The 15847-nt window shown below is 38.2% G+C and overlaps 1 long non-coding RNA gene across 2 annotated transcripts; it reads left to right on the top strand.

Moving 5' to 3' along the window:
• The first annotated feature begins 9750 nt into the window (after positions 1-9750).
• Positions 9751-11747, top strand: LOC125312915. Of its 2 annotated transcripts, none has more exons than XR_007196994.1 (3): positions 9751-9906; positions 11248-11442; positions 11535-11747. It is a non-coding gene; the product is annotated as an uncharacterized LOC125312915 (long non-coding RNA). The 2 variants fall into 2 exon arrangements; XR_007196995.1 differs by having other exon boundaries at positions 9811-9910.
• Positions 11748-15847: the final 4100 nt, after the last annotated feature.

Below are 15847 nucleotides of genomic sequence, written 5' to 3'. Positions count from 1 at the left end.
TGTTTCGATATATTTCGATGTATCATAATGAAAAGTACATCAGCTTATTTATAAGTTTTAGGAGATTGCTATTTAAGATAAGATATACCAATCGAGATAATTAAAGGGAGAATATACGTGCAATCTTGAAGGATACGTGCAATCAACATAATTAGCAAACATTTACAATACAATACAATAAATTTAACCTGAAAAAAAATCCATAATTATTTCTATCACGGTAAATGGCTTGGTACAAACGCACAATCTACATGATCGATAACCGCGACACGCTTAATCCACGACTCTAAAATTAAGCTAGAAAACTAGATGTCAAAGCTGGTTCCTTGCACTCTTTATCTTCAATAACATGTTCCTTTCGATGATGTTCAGCGTAACACGGCTTAACTTTCACGAGGACCCTTCACGCATCATGGGCATTGTCATTAGGTCTCAGGACTTCATCTACACATGAGAAATCGTCCCAAACATCATTGTCCGAGTAAACTTAATAGCATTAATGAAAAACACAGGTATAAATGACAATGAATAACGAGATACGTCGATCTTGTGTGGTCATCGATGTTGAAAATTTCTCACGAAGTTCATGATATATTTTTATGAATAATCTTAGAAATTTTCTTTCATAACAACCATTCGACTAAATTATTAATAAGTTGCGCATATCATATATTTAAGTTTTTGAAAATTACAAGAGGTGGTTGTTATTAACTTTTCGCGCTACCCTTTCCTCAAAATTCTAAAACAGGAACTCTTTGCGCCCTAAGATCGGTTGATTTACTAAAGGAAATATAATTATTCAGTACGCTTAATAAAGAAATATTTCGATTTCTAAAACACTGGTTTTACTTTACGGATACCACGAACTAATTTTTCTTTTTCGTTTTTTTTCTAGTCGGAGTATTCCACGAAATGGTTGGTCCCATCGGAAATTGCAACATATTCCTATTATCCGACACGTGACACGCGAATCGAGGGCCCGCCACACGCGTGCCCCATCCCCCACACCTCCTCGGTCAAGGGTCAACCTCCGTAGGTGCTTCCAGAATCTGACGCACGTCCACAGGGTCGCGCTTAAATTTCCCAGCCCTACACTCAATCACGAAAAAGAAAAAAAAAAGTGGAAGAAAAAGATAAGGACGTGTTTGGTTACGCGACTGCACCGAAGCCGAGATTTTTACCGGAATAAGCTCGTCCCCGTCGTAGGTTGGGCTATCACGATCGCCGTCCTTAGATTAGCTAAACGCAGCATCAATCGGCCTACCGTCGTAGGATTAGGCGGGCCCCACCCGTGGCCATATCTACTCGTGATTAACTTACGTTGGATAGGCTCGCGTCGTAAAGCTGTTGGCGTAACATCCAAAGGTTCAGCGACTTTTGTTGCATTCATTGTTGTAGCCCACCTCGACTACTAAAAAGTTACAACTCCCTCTTCTTGCCCACCATTCTTATATCCCAAAAGGCCCTTTTTTATTATTATAAGAAGGGCCTTAATTAATATATATATTTATTTATTTATTTATCTATCTTGTCTCTAAATCTCTTATTTTTGACTTTTACTTTGTCTTTTTGCAGATTACGAAAATCGAACATCGCACATGTGATACTAGTCTATTTGGTATAAGCTTTAATGTTGCTTGCTAAAAAGTACAAATTGCAGCCTATTTGGTATTTTTGGCGCTATAGTGGGTGGATAGTAGTTCGAGGTGGATCCGATTAGGCGGATCTGAATAGACTTTTTTTTCTCAAATTGGGTTCCTTTTGAAAAGTAACTTTCAAAATAAATCTCTTACGATTTTACCAAATTGGAGGACAAAGCGCCACACAGCTCTTGGAGATTGGTTTGTCGTCGCTCTCTTAATCCAAGTTACGATTATCTATCTCTCTCTTTAAATTATTGCAGACAACTTTAGCACTTTGCATAATCTTTATTTTTTTCATGAGCCGATCCGTTGTAAGTAAGCCGGAGCACATAGCTGCTCGGCTTTAATTAATTGATTTGTCATTTGACAGATTTCTCATTTTATGAAGCCCAAACCGTAAAAAGAAACCTTTTATTATAATTCGGATGAGCATAATTATAGGAGTGACATTAAGGTATTCATTTTTTTTTCAAATTACAGAAAACTAAAAAAAAAAACAAACAAATTAATGATCTGATGTGTTTATCTAATTTCAATTTTCATTCCCAACTTTCATCTCCTTACCTAAGGTGTACATAGTTTCATTTCTTGGTATTAAAAATGAAATGACGTAATAAAATAGTAACTTTTTTGACAAGAAACTTAAACCAGCTTAACTTATTTTAATGTAGCTTACAGAGGTATATATAAAAGAATCAATTTCATAGTACGTTTTCCATTCAACCTTCATAATGCAAAAGAACATGCTTATGTGACGGCTTTTTATTTATTGTAAGATTGACAAGATGTCGTGAATCACAAAAAATGAATAACAAATAATAAAAAATCATTGTGGGATCCATTCTTTTAAAAATTTGTGGTCCAAACATTCTATTATTTTCAATCTTTAAAAAACTATTATGCTAGTAAAGTCCTAATACAAATATGTTTGTTTGTCTCTTCTAATACGAAACACGCGAAAGAAAATACAATCATCTTCATCTTCATTCTCATCCTCATTAGGAAAGATGACCCCCACACATATTATCACGGCTCATAGTTTCATTTTGGATTTGAGCTACTGCAATCCACGTGTTAATAGACTCGATTATACTTAGAGGTGTCAGAAGGGTGGGTCAAATTGGGTTTGGATCGGGTCGAATATGGTCCAATCCACATTGATCCATTTAGCCTGTTTTGATCTATTTTCATGATATACAAATTTAGTGACCCATACTCGACCAGATAAATATTGTTAAAACACTTCAATATTAAAATTTAGTTTAGAGAAAATTATTTATCATACAATTTTTGAAGATATATCTATTGTTTTTTTTTAGCTAACTCATTTATAACCCATTTAAAATCCATTTTTGAATCTATTAAGTTTCTAAGTAACCCATTTATGACCCACTTTTAAAATTTAAATAACTCATTTATGATTCGTTACCCTGAAATAAGGGTCAAATATGGGTTCTAGATTCATTTTACCACCTTTAATTATACTAAGCAAAACATAAAAAGAAAAAGAAAAAGCTATATTGTAGTGCAATTAGTTCATAATATGCATTTACTTTCGGACTTTACTTTCATTTGATCTTCGATTAATTAAAACTTAAACTTGAAGAGAAGTTCTGCCCATTGAAAATGTGATATACTTAAAATTAATATATCTGAAAAGATAAAGTAATACTCAAACTAGGGGACTTTGTTTTTTTTAAGAGAAACTTCACTTATTGGAATTATTCTACTCCTAGACAGTAAATCTTATTCTAAACAAAACATATTATTAGGTTGTTAAATTCTTAGATCTACGTCAAACAAAATAGTTTAGTAAATGTTGCTCTAATTATTACATGCATGATAAGCTGTGTTGTTATCTTAAACTTTTACCCATATTTAAAATTTTAATTTGAAAGCTGAATAGTTGAACGTGGGCAAATTTTGCTCTTGCTTTCATTGTCCACTATGAATTGTTTTTTTTTTAAATAAAAAAGATTGTGCAAAATGCTGGAGTTTTTCACAGTAATCTAAGAATAAAGCTGTAAATGTCACTAGGATCAGGGACCAATGGAGAAGTGGAGCGGCGGGAGGCATCCTAGTAAATGCGACTAGGGTCTATTTCATTTTCAATTACATTGAAAGATGCTTTTAATCGAGTTAAGCCAAAAAAATGCGAATAACTTTTACATTCATCTTAGAATCACTAGACACGAAAATAGAATGTCCAATATCTTTAAATCCTCCATGAATGGAAAAAAAAAAAGTTGAATTACCCTTGTCCTTTCGATTTAATAACATTATAGTTTCTATGACTTTTTATAATACTGGATACTCCGGTTCAAGGGAAAATTTGATAATTGACCGCTTAGGGATAGTGAGGGAGAGAGAAATCTCTCTCTATCTCTTCATCTTCACGATTTTTTCGTTGATTTTGTGGATGGCGCGCCGACATCTTTCACGGAAGTGGAAAGTTTTGTCCTGTGATCTATGAAGATTGAAGCGCAAGCATTTTGAAAGAATCTACTCTCTCTAGATTCAGTTGCTCATTTCGGCTTCGGATGCTTGCTCCAGTTAGTTGAGTGCTCTGCAAATCAGTAAGACTTCTTTGTTGCTGCCTTCAATAGTCGGCTTATCCGAAAGTAATTTTGTGATCAATTGATATCTTTTTTGTAGTTTATTTTCTCCCGATTTAGAGTTAAATCTAAGTGTGTGTGTGTGTGTGTTCTTCTATTTTCGATTTAAATCTAGATTTCATATTTATATTACGTTTTTTGCGCTCTTTCAACCTGTTTATGTTGTTGTTGTCTTTATACTGTGTGACATTGGGGACACCGAAATTAGGGATGGACCACCTTTTGGCGAAACTATAGCTACTGGAGAGAGAAATCTCCACATGTGGTCGTCACTGATAATGATGCGAGATTCACTGATTGGCCTCCAATTATGCTTTGATGCTATGACAGATCTATCTTTGTGGAATAAGCGTGCAAAGCTGTAACAAGTTAATTTATTTTTAGATTTACTTATTTTTTCGGAGTTTCATTTTTATTTTAAAGCTAGTTACCCTTTTTCATGTGAAATGAAAATATTCCTTCCAACCAAAGTTTTTTTTTAGGAATAACGACACAATCAGTCCTTGAACTTCGGTCCAATAAGTAATCCCTTGAACTTTGAATTCGTCCAATGCCGTCCTTTGACTTTTCATACATATTCAATTCAGTCCATGGACCGTATGGAAACATTCAATGTTATCATTTCGTAAATTCAAGTTTAAAGATAAAATCGAGTATTTTGACGTAGTCTAGGATCTATATTACACATGTACCAAAATTTATAGATCACATTGAATAAATTAAAAGTTCGAGGACGACATTACATATTAGGTTAAAGTTCAGGAACCAGATTAAATAATTAAAAGTTTAGTTATCATATTACTTATTGGACTAAAATTTAGAGACCATAAACATCGTTTTCCTTTAACTTACACTTCATAGAAACTTATTGATGTTGACGTGCCCCTACGAAATGTCTTCCCCAATAATCCATCTCTCGGTTCCCTTTCTCCAGTCCCTTTCTTCGGGACCGCAGATGGAAGAACAAAGTGAAGAGACGAAGTATGGGAGCATTGAAGCATCTCTCTCGGCGCGGTAGGAGCAAAACTCATTGAATGGGAAGTAAAGTTTGACCCGTCTCTCAATCAATCGTCATAAATGAAGCGAAAGTATCGATCCCACATAATAATTGAAAAGGCACCCCTATAATTCACTTCACTTTATGCTTTTGCCCCCTCATTTTTCTCATCACACTTTTGGGATCCACCGCCAACAGCCTTTCCATCTAATCATACCTAAGCTTTGGGGGCCGTCCACACCGAACCGGCTCATGTGATGCAACCTCACCTTTTTCATTAGACAAAAAAGAGCGGTGACGACCATATTCACGCGCAATCCAAGAATTCTTTAGGTTTTCCGACCATATAATAAAAGAATTTTCTCTAGTTTTATTACCCAAACAATTGATTTTCAAACTCCCTCCTGCCACTCGCACTTATTGAACGTGACCGGCTCGACTTTGGACTTGAATTTCTCCCCGCCCCGTAGCGGAACCCAGCAGCAATAACGAGAGCGGCGAGGTCTTTCAATGCTTGTCGTTTTAATTAAGAATTAAAATTTTTTATGCGTTGTATTAATTGAAATTATAATTTATCATTTTATAAAATTAATCTAATAAGATAAGATATAAATATTATTAATTAATTAATATGAGATTGGCTTGTGTGGACCGAATCAAGCCCGGCCGGTGATGAGAGAGTTTGTGGCTTAAAACTCTATAAATAGTATTTAAGTCTCTTCTCTAACGTTGATTCGCTAATAACCTCACATAAGGAGCGATTACTGAACGCGATTCGTGAGAGGCGATCTCATTGATCCAGTGATATAGAAGGCAATAGAGGAGAAGCACTTGAGTTTTGAATCGTCACTATTTCGCATCAAGAACGATAAATTCCAAATCAGACGCGCAAATCCCTTTTCCTCCATTGTTGTGTTTTAGATTCTAGCTATGGCGATTTTGGGATGCCGTTTTTGTGGGTTACAAAATACACGCGTGACATGAATCCGAGGCTTGCCGTCCGATGACGAAGGCGAAATGTTTCGCGTGCTAGAAATGGAGTGAATCCGAGGCCCTCTATGATCTTGTGGCCTTGTTGGATTATGCTAATCTCGATGAGGACGGCGCATCGTGAATCGCTCGTGTCGAACATATTTGTCGTTATTAACTCCAAAGAAATGAAGAGAATAAGATTGGACGTGTGTACGTGTGTTGCGATGGGTTGTTTTCAGCTTTGATAATGTTTTGTGTGTCGAATTGTCCGGGTGATGCGTGCAGATACTACTTCCAAAATCAATCTTATTCTTTTTCCAGATACCTTCCGGCAAATGCTTCCGATTGCTCGTTGGCACCGTGGGAAATGATTACTTATGTACACGAGTTTTATGGGCTTATAATTTTGTTTCATGGGCTTTTGGACTTTTGGAATTATTTGTTGTCTAATGTCGAGTGCTTTTCTTATCTCAATTCATTCAAACGGATGTAAGCTTTCGAAAAATAAACGAACTCATTTTTGTCTAAAATTGGATTCGATGTGATGGGATTGCCTTTTGTATCTTTTTTTTTTTTTTTATGCGAAAAGAAGGGCGGTTAGAATAGCTATTCATTTCGGGAGTTCCTATAAGGGCCTCATACCCGCTACGAAATGTTTAATTTAAGTTGTACCATAGATGTATGAGCCAGCCACGATAATCCCACTGCTGTGCAAAATTTAAAAAATTCTCTGTAAGCGAGATAGCAAGTACCTAAGACGCAAATCGATCATCTCATGGCATAGTTTAAATTTGCGATCCCATGGATGATAAAGTGAGGGCTTTTCATACTTAACGCATCTATAGAAGATTTCATAATCAACAGGATAACAACACCAAGCTGGTTCCAGTCTCACCTTCCTATTTCCCCAGTCCAAATGACTTCATTGTTTCCCCTGATACAAAAAAAAAAAAAAAAAAGAGGGCAAAACAATCCCTTCATAAACCCCACTAAGCACTGAAATGTATACAAATACGGCAGCAAAATCAACACACGAACCGGGTTGGGCCTTTATCACTTATTGACCCTATCAAGCTCACGAATGCTTTGGGCCCAATTTGGAAAGCACTTCTCTAGTATATTAGGCAAGCCTTACTTGAGTTTTGTTGGGATTCGGCGCACAATTACAACAAAGTAAACTTCAAAAAGAGAAAAAATTCAAGACACGAGATTTGTCCTGGTTCACCCTTAAATTGGGCTACGTTCAGTAGATGATTCAATTACAATTAACACATCACACTTCTCGTTACATTACTCCTTTACAAGCGAAAAAGAGTATATATAATAGTAGGTATTCACGGTCGTAAGCCCAAACTACCAATGAAAAAATATGGGTTTAAACTATAAAAGTCCTATGGTATCCAAGGAGCGCTACCCCTTTGAGGCCCCCATTTACTCGGTGTGGAGTGGGTCCCATATGCTTTTCTAAGTATGTACTGCACTCCAACAATCTTGAGTAATCATCCATCGCAAGTCTATCCACTCTTCGAACTTCGAAAGTAAAAGTGATATTTAGAGCGTGTTTCTCGCATAAAGCCGGATGAGACATTTACTAAGTTTGGTTATTTGAAATTGTAAAGTATCTTGTCAAAATAGCGTTGATTTAACTATTTGTGGATAGTTTGAGAAACACTTTACGAAAGGAATATGTATTGATTTATGAACATGGTTTATGAATTGTAATTCGCTTGATGAATTGAACTTTTTTCATCTTCTTCCTTACCAATCATTTCGAATTCTCGTTTTTCAAAGTGGGGATAAAGGCAGGGAACTGATCGCTAATTAGACTTATAAACATCTTTGAAACCTATCGATCTTGAATTTATCGAAGACCAAAGACCAGATAAAAGAGAAGAAAGACGAGAGCGGTGAAGTATAGATCTCTAAGCCACAAAATAGTTGAAAAGGCACCCCAACATTTCACTTTAAATCATGCGTTTCCCCTTGCTTTTCTCATCACAATTTTGGGATCCACCACAGACAACCTTTCTATCAATTCATAGCAAAAGTTACGCAGTCCGTATCCAACCGGCGAAGTGTTGCAGCTTCCCTTTGCATTCGACGAAAAAAGAGGCATGACGGCCGCATTCACATGCGATCGGAGAATAATTTGATTTCATTTGCCCGAGGCTTGCCGTCCGGCGATGAAATATGAAGTCGCCTTATATGGAGACGTAGATATACAGACGTTAAATGTTTTTCGCTCGTCAGAAATGAGTGAACCCCGATGTCCTCCATTATCCCGTGCCTTGATGGATTACGCTAACATCGATGCCGGCGATGCATTGCGAGCTGCTCGTGTGATCGCGAAGATTATAGCACGTGTTGCCGTGGGAAGTTCTTAGTTTTTGTAATCTTTTGTACTGATTTGTCCCGGGATGTGTAAAGACATTACTTTCGAAATCGCCGTTATTCTTATCGAGTATCTTTAACAAATGTTGCCTTAATGCTAGTTCGCATCGTGGTAAACGATTATTTATGTAGATGAGTTTTGGAAAAAATTCCATCCCCATGAAAAAATTTCGATTTCTCGTACGTGTTAGGATTTATAATTTCGTTCTATTGGAGTCATTTCGTCCTCCTATTTCGACTTCTCTTGTTATAGAATTCATTCGAATGGGCGGGCGTCCCATAATAATCGACCTGAATTCATTTTGTACGTTTTATATACATTTCCTTCCGTTGGTGTAAAACCGGCCTTCAACATGATGGAGTCGCCTTTTAATTTGCCTATGTCATTGTCCCTCAAGTCCCATAGGTTTGATCCATGTTAACATAATTATTGTGCAGGGGGAATTACGCTCACTTGTTTTTTACTTGCTTTTGTACTATTTTCTATAAGTGAAAAGAGAAGGGGGACAAATTGGCGCAATTATCTCCTCTGATGATACTACATGGATTCCACACCCCCTACGAAGTACTTGATCTGAGTCATAACTACTTATTTTGTACACTTGTAGGTGTACGAGCCCGTCACTGTAGTTTCACCGACGTGCACAAGTCCCAAAGTCTTTCCAAATGAGGTAGCAAATGCTCAAGGCACGGATTGATCAAAGCATCGCTCACGACATAACTCAAACTCGGGGTCTCATTAGATGTAATTTCCCTTTTTACATCCCGAGCTACTAGATGGTTTAGTGCATTTGTACTTATACTCTTGGAGGGCTTGCTATGACTCAACTTGTTGATGGTATAATGTATTCAACATATGAACCGGGTTGGGCCTTTACCAACTATTGACCCCGATCAAGCCCAAGTATGCATTGGGCTAAGATAGTTGGATTTGGGCCCAATTTTGAAAGCACTTGTCCATTAGATTAGCCGAGCCTGACTTGAGGTTCAAGGCATGGAGCTATCATCCACTGCAGGTGCATCCACTTTACTAGCTCCAGATCCGAACTGAATTTTCACCTCCATCTTCATCAGGGCCGTTCAAGCTCGTGAGGCCCTAGGTCTAGCGGTCAATTCCCCCTTGGGCTTCGAGAACAGTCCAACCCGGTGCCGCCACGTGGCGAGCTCAATGGCGCCCATTTTAGGGGATTTTAAAGGCGCGGGGAAGACTATAAACCCGGAGTTCGTGTTCTGAAAACGTTGTTCGATTCGCCTTCTTCGAGTTCGCCATTCGCCGTGATCGACCAAGGTACGTCCGTCATCGAAGCTCGCTTTTCGCCGATCACTTTGCATGTCTGTTTTACGGATTTCCTACCGAGTTTCATTGCCTGTGGTTCGCAGTCGGACGAGCGATTTTTCGATGATGGACTAGGTTGAAAGGTTGAGCTATAGATAGGTGACTGTACTGTGCAACTGTAATCACTCGCTGTGGAGGATGCTGTTCTGTGATTAGTGATGTGCGGGTGTTGGATGAAGCGGAGGTGGCTCTTTTTGGTTGGAGATACATTAGAAAGGATGCATACCAGTAAGATTTTCCCTCCTGGTGTTAGATCGATGATCAGCTGATGTATGGTGATTGTGCCGGTGAAATGTGGTTTCATTCCATGGCGCGTAACGTATACAATTTTGCAATTAGTGGCAAGGCAATATGGTTAGGAGTTTATAGTTCTTGATGGGCGAGGACGGGGACCAGTTGTTGTGATTTTCGTTCACAGAAGTTCATGCTGATTTTTTTATTGGTGATTAATCGTTTGGACTGGTCTTTTTTTCTTTGTTTATCACAGTTTGGATTGGCCTTTGATAAATCCAATTGATAAGGAAAGTTGAGAGGCATGAGAATGCATATTAGGCAAGCCACTCTCACGTTCGGAATGGTGATTCGCTTCATTGTTCTGAGTCGTTTCAAGAAACTTTTCACGTTTTGAAGCATCTAGTGATGATCAATGAATTTGGCACTAGACATTAAATTTGATGGAGTTGGTTGCGCCAAAGGTTGCATTTGTGGTGCTTTGTAGTGCCTTGGCATGGCGTGGAGAGAGGTAGGAACAAGAGCGTGAGAAACCAGATAAATGAACCTTTTTTTTATTTTTTCTTGACTTGCCGATTATGTCTGCTTTTAGCATCTAAAGAATCAACTGCCTTTTTCATAGGCGGTGTATGATGTGCAATTGTGCATAGCATTTGTTACAACATTCGTATTGGTGGTGGAATTGTTGCTTAAATTGGTAGTAGCAAGGAAACGCCCATTAGTGTAGGGGAATTTGAGGATATGCTGCTGCTGCTGGTTGTGTCTTAAAATAACCAAATGTACACTGCATAGGCAAAAGTGACAGTTTCCTTAGCGCTCTTGCTAAGCACAGAAGCCAAGAATAAGATAAGCTTGGATATGTGGTTACATGATGTCGTTTCGCTGTCACTCTGCATTCCTGAATTGTTGAGCTCATCATGAATACAACAGAATGGTGCTATGTGATCTGAAGAGTGCAACCAACATATACTCATGTGCCTAAGGCACTATACACTGATTCCTCACTCTGATGAGTGGATTTTAGATTTGTATTACGATACTTTTACATGCATTGTGTGTCAGGATTGACTTGCAGCAGCATCCATGGAAGCCCCACAAAGCCAGCAGGAAAAGCTTTCGCCTCCACCTCGTACTTCATGCCGTAAAAATAAGAAGGATGATGCCGCTGTCTTGGAGGATTTGAAGGATCACATTGATGAGTTTATCAATGCATCCATGGAAGAGCATAAAACTTGTTTCAAGAAGACCATGCAAAAGGTTGTTCCCTCGGTAAATTGTAAAGAAATCCACTTCTTGAGGCTCTTCATGTGCAGTCTAATCCACGACTCGATCTATTTTGTCTGTCTCAGATGTTTGGAATGTCAAAGGTTGTAGCGGAAAGGAGTTCTGCCGCCCAGGAAGTTGAAAGTTCTCTGCCGCTTCGGACAACTGTGGCAGAGTAAATCATCTATCTGTGGTGCTAGCTCCACTGTATAGATGGATGGGTGACTTATTCTCTTTTTTATGTTTTGGTTTGACGGTCGAAGTTTGAGTGAACTTTGTTAGCTCTGGTTCAGGAGTCATGTTATGCAGCATGAACTCCTGAAGACACTTAAAAACAGAACCAGCACAGTATCTGATAAAGAGGCAGAGCGCAGCAAGAAAGTCAACAGCAATATGACCATGGATGTCAAAACCACGCTACAGGATGTAAATAATTCTTGAAAGCATAAACTCGACGTAGCTAGCTCTTTGCAGCCGTTGGCAATCAAAATAATTGGTCATCATGAAGAAGCAGAGATCTACGCTCATTTTGTGACTCGTGAAGTAGAGGAGTAATGTGAATATATCGTTGGACACATGCTTATTACTTCTTCCCAGAGTAGCAGTTATGCTGCACAAAAGCACGCTTCACATCAGACATGCAACTTCTACGTCCTCTGCCCGAGCACTACGGCGAGACGTGAAAGCACTAGATCCCATTCCATTCGGACCTTGATATGTGGAATCGTCTTGTGCCATATGTACCGAGAGTGTTCCTATTTTTGTTCAATAAGATTCCAAAGTGGATGATTGACTCATTTCGTATTAGAAATAATTGCAAGAAATTGAATTGCGTAGATATCAATGAGCAAGGCTTATTTGGGGTTCAGTCCAGGGAATGGATCTTTCTTTGTCGTGGCCTAAAAGCATGCTGTGGGAACAAAATTTAGGAACTCTCTCGTAAATGATTTTCTTCCATTTGACTGCTGCAGCCAAACTCTTCCTCTGATGTCTCCAAGCCGGGCAACCTTCCTCACCGCCTAACCTCATCCAATCAAGTCTTCAATGTAGATCAGCAGGTACGAATCGACTACTGACCCCCGTCGTCTCCACCCCATAGGGACAGGATCACCACAAAAGTTACTGGGGATGGCCCACCTTTCCATGACCGGAACTATATCACCTGGTACGTGATTTGGGTTTTGCAATATCCATTCAAGTTGAACGTAGATTTTTTAGGAATCAGAACAATTTCTTCGGCTAAGAGCTGTTATTAGTAACCTAGATATGAAAGAGAAGTCGGAGCCATTTGAAACAAAAGTGAACACTCTGAATTCACCAATCACAGGGATGGGGATGGGGATCGAAATCAAAGTGAATTCAATTTCCAATGGCGACCGAACAATTTCATGTTAACGAGAAGACGGCATTCATCAGAGGACGGCTCTGGTGGAAGCCCTAAAGCCCTATTTTACTTCACGTCGCCGGCTGATGTTGCTTTAGAAGTGGAGACAAGCCACTTGATCCGGTAAATGTTATATAACACTCGTCGGTGCGGATCACATAGTTTATTATTATTATTATTTGGTGTCGGAATCAGATCACATTGAAGTTAAAGAGCACTTATCAGCAAAGCCCATATACTCTTAAGGCCCAATTCAAATTTGAAGTTCGTCTATTTTAATAGCGATTGAAATAGAGTGGCGTATTTGGGTTGTTAAGGCCCACCCCCCACCCCCCAACCTCCTCCTCCCCCTCCCCCCACCCCCACAACAAAAAAAAAAAAAAAAAAAAAAAAAGCCCTTACTGAGTATTTGGGTCCTGGATCTTCCCAAGCCTTTGGGAGCTAATTGTTTTCAGAAAATATTTTTCAACTTAATGACAAGAAAGCTACTTGATTTACAAGAAAATGACTTCTACTTCCGGCAAGAAGGAAATCGGTTTCTACTTATCAAAGGATTAAGTCTACCAAAAGTGCAATCGAGTCATAAAATTTTTAGAAAACACAATCAAATTTGAGATACATAAACCGCATGCACAGTCTTGTCTTTGCATTATTTATGAACTTTATCATCGTATCATGTAGAAAACTAGGGACATGAATGATATTTATTTTTAACCAATATACAAGCTATATTGCCCTTTTTTCTCATTTTCCTTGTAGGATGTTCTCTTTGAAATACCTTCTTCAAGGTGAGGGTTTGAACATAGTCAAGCTCAATTGGAGCGCACACGTGCTTCATCGACTGCGGGGTGGTTCTCCGTACTTTAATTCGGAGAAGATATCGTATACAGATGAGGATCTTAGAAGCTAAGGACTTGGCTTGATGATCACATATACAGTGATGAAAGTTCTCGATAACAAGTCTGAGATCCTTCACAATAAAAATTGAATTTGAGAATGTAAAATCCCTATCTAAATTTCTAAATGCCAATTGTTTTCTATAATTGTATATAAGTCTTAATCTCTAGCTCTTCTTCGGAAGATTGAAGAAGTGAACAAAGCTAAGCTTGCGAATATTATATTTGAAGGAAAAACTTCTATGGTATGCATTGTCTTGTCTTTGCACCTTCATTTTGAAATACCATGTTCAAGGTGGGGTTCGAATATATTCGAGCTCGATTGGCACGTGCGCATGCGTCATTGACTCTGGTGTGGTTCTTTGCACTTTAATTCACACAAGATATTGTATTTGTTGAGGAGCAAATTTTTGTTTATGATACAGAGGAGGAACTTAGAAGCTAAGGGCTTGGCTTGACGATTACATATACAATGATGTAAGTTCCCGACAACACATTTGAGAATGTTGATAATTCCTTCACAATAAAAATTGAATTTGAGAAGGTAAAATCCCTATCTAAATTTCTAAATGCCAATTGTTTTTTTTTATAGTGGTATGTAAGTCTTAATCTCTAGCTCTCATTCGAAAGTTTGAAGAAGTGAACAAATCTAAGCTTGCAAAAATTATATTTGAAGGAAAAACTTGTATGATATGCATTGTCTTGTCTTTGCATTATTTACGAACTTCATCATCATATCATGGAGAAATCTAGGGGACATGGATGATATTTGTTTATGAACGGGAAAAGTACACTAAAAGTGCCATAACTTGTGTACGGCGTTCACTTGAGTGCCATAACTTTCAAAACGTTCACTTAAGTGCCATAACTTTCAAAAATCGTTCACTTGAGTGCTACGTCGGAGAAAAATCGTTCACTTAAGTGCTACAAGAACTTTTCCGACGTGACACGTCAGCTTTTCGGCGTGCCACGTCGCCTTTCCGGCGTCTACGGTAGCTTTTCCGGCATGCTACAGTACTTTTCCGGCCTCTATAGTAACTTTCCCGGCTGCCACGTCGGCTTTTCCGGCTGCCACGTCAACATGGCACTCAAGTGAACGATTTTTAAAAGTTATGGCACTTAAGTGAACATTTTGAAAGTTATGGCACTCAAGTGAACGCCGTATAAAAGTTATGATATTTCTAGTGTACTTTTCCCGTTTATGAACAATATACGAGCCATACTGCCCTTCTTTCTCATTTTCTCATAAAATATTTTCTATGAAAGACCTTCTTCAAGGTGGGGTTCGAATATATTCTAACTTGATCGGCACGTATGCGAGCATTGTTCTCATTTTTCAGATTAGTGTTGGCTTCACTAAAGAAGAAGCAAAAAAGATAGGCACTATTGCAATGGCATTGCATGACGGCTTGAAAATCAAGTCTCATTCCTTACTTTAAAAATTAGAGATTCACAAAGTAAAGTTGTATTTTTTTATTTTCCTGCATACTTAGCAAATTTGAAGGTTGTGTCTTTGTATGTCTTTGTAGGCTAAAATAGAACTAGATTCAAGAATTGATGAGTGTAAACTGAAAATACGCAAAATGCAATAAAGTATGACTTTTTACATTTCTAGTTTTCTTCTCCCTTTTCTTGCTATATTTATTGAGTTTTTTTTAAAATACTAGATGCATGAAGAATATATCTCTTTGTTGAAAGGTAAGATCGAATATATTCAGAAGGCGTCAAGGGACAAGATGAAATCTCTTGCTGCTACTATCGATAAAATGGCTAGGAAAGTAAGATTAAGGTCGCACTTACTAGATGAAGGAGTAGAAGCTGAAGCATTCCGTTTGTTGGAGTTTGGATCTATTTCCATAGTTTCAGTAGCTATCACTATTGGCCGTATATAAGGCCTTGAATTGGGGAATCAATTTAAGGGTGGCCTAGTGAGCTCTTGACTTACATAGTTGATGAGATTAGTGGAATACTTCATGAATTTGAGGCTTACTTGCCTAATTCGATCTTCCTTGTCATTTAGTAGTTCAAACTTTTTAATTCTCAATTTGACCCGAAACCATGACCCAGGAAGTTCATTACGTATCGACCTTTTGATTTTTATCTATACGGGCTTTGTCTA

The sequence above is a fragment of the Rhodamnia argentea genome, chromosome 11 (genome assembly GCF_020921035.1).
Source record: "Rhodamnia argentea isolate NSW1041297 chromosome 11, ASM2092103v1, whole genome shotgun sequence".
Taxonomy (NCBI): domain Eukaryota; kingdom Viridiplantae; phylum Streptophyta; class Magnoliopsida; order Myrtales; family Myrtaceae; genus Rhodamnia; species Rhodamnia argentea.
The sequence above is the reverse complement of the archived record's forward strand: the minus strand, read 5'-3'. Positions and strand labels throughout refer to the sequence as shown.